The sequence below is a fragment of the Frankliniella occidentalis genome, unplaced genomic scaffold (genome assembly GCF_000697945.3).
Source record: "Frankliniella occidentalis isolate FOCC.00 unplaced genomic scaffold, Focc_3.1 Scaffold663, whole genome shotgun sequence".
Classification (NCBI taxonomy): domain Eukaryota; kingdom Metazoa; phylum Arthropoda; class Insecta; order Thysanoptera; family Thripidae; genus Frankliniella; species Frankliniella occidentalis.
Window position 1 is genome coordinate 17,325 of NW_026267777.1, and position 1,517 is coordinate 18,841.

Below are 1,517 nucleotides of genomic sequence, written 5' to 3' on the forward strand. Positions count from 1 at the left end.
TGCTGTGTTACATGTCTAGTTGAAACAATCGGTGTTTAGGTGTACGGTGTGTAAATTTGTAAGGTGTGGTGTCGGGCTTGACTTCCCCCAGGGCGAGGATGTGTACGTTGGTGCTATTTTGGTTTTTAGTGAAGAAGTTGGTGGTGAGTTTTTGAATGAAATCTCCTATTAGTGGTATCTGGTGTGAAGTGTGCGTCCGTCTCATATTGGTCAGTCGAGGTAGTTTGAGGGCCAGTCGCAGGTATTTGTTTTGTATTATTTGTAGTTTCTGTAGGTGGTAGTCAGCCGCAATGCCGGCCCAGGCAGTACAAGAATTCGAACAACGAGTCCTCAAAAAACCTTCCCCTTGGTGTGCCTATCGGCTCGGGATGCAGCACCCGCAAGGAGGTGGACGTCATAGCCGGGAAGGTGTCAGATAAAGGTGTCCGCTCACCTGCCTCTCTACCTGATCACCTGAAATCCGACGAGGGAAAAAAAAGGGAGCATCTCAAACGCATATTTACGAACTCGGGCAACAGGGCAACCAGGAGGTGAACCTTGTCGCAGAACACAAAGACGTTTCACAAGGCGGAGGGGAAGGGACGACGACGACGACAATCCCGGAAAGGTGTGTCCCTTCCTACCTGGCACAGCAGAGAAACAAATCACACAAGTCACCCCCGTAGGCGCGTCTCGTGATCAGGACGGTAGCGAAGCGAGGAGGTAGGTGTGGCCCGACCACTTGTGGCAGGAACGCCGCAATGCCTCCAGGTGTGCGTATTGATCAGGGTGCTAGCGAAGTTAGGAGGTGGACATGGCCCAGCGCTAGTCTGACCAAGACCGGACCCGGACCGGGCCGGGCCGAGCCGAAACGAGTCGTACAAGTTGCCGCAAGTCGGAGGCCTCCAGGTGTGTCTAGGGATCAGGGTGGCAGCGAGGCTAAGAGGTGGACATGGCCAGTGGGCAGCGCGGGTGCCGCTGACCGAGCCGAGCCGAGCCGTCGTAATTCTGCCACAAGTCAGGCAAGGCATACACACAGGTGAGCCCAGCCAGCCTCAACAAGGATCCGGATAGCAGCGAGCCCAGGAGGTGGATACTTTCGCCGAATCAAATCACACAAGTCATCCCCCCCAGGTGTGCTCAGCGATCAGGTTAGTAGCGGAGGCAGGAGGTGGGCCATTTCGTCGTGTTTATTCCTCCTCGCTCACCTGCAGCGCACAAAAAAACCTCCGAAAACGTGTGTGAACTTGGGTCCATTTACCCGGATCCCAGCGTCAGCCAAGAGGTAGTACTGTCAAACGCGCGGACGTCCAGGTGAAGGCATTCTTAGCGGACCGTAGGACGCTCCGCCGCTCCAGTTTGCGAGTCGCGGTCAATCGATTATCGATCGTTTTGCGCACACCAGCGCGTACTTTCGATCACATAGGTGTGTAAACTGAGCCGGAGCCCAGCAACGCCGAGGAGGTGGAAGTAGACGTTTGGGGCGGCCGCAGCCCTCGGTGCGCATTGTTCGCCCCGTTCCACCCCCCTCCCACCCC

General features: G+C 56.0%; 1 protein-coding gene across 3 annotated transcripts in view; it reads left to right on the forward strand.

Annotated features, from left to right (window-relative positions):
• Positions 1-1,517, forward strand: part of LOC113216779 (C3 and PZP-like alpha-2-macroglobulin domain-containing protein 8) — a 16,813-nt gene that overhangs the window by 8,300 nt on the left and 6,996 nt on the right. The gene's annotated exons all lie outside the window — the stretch shown is intronic.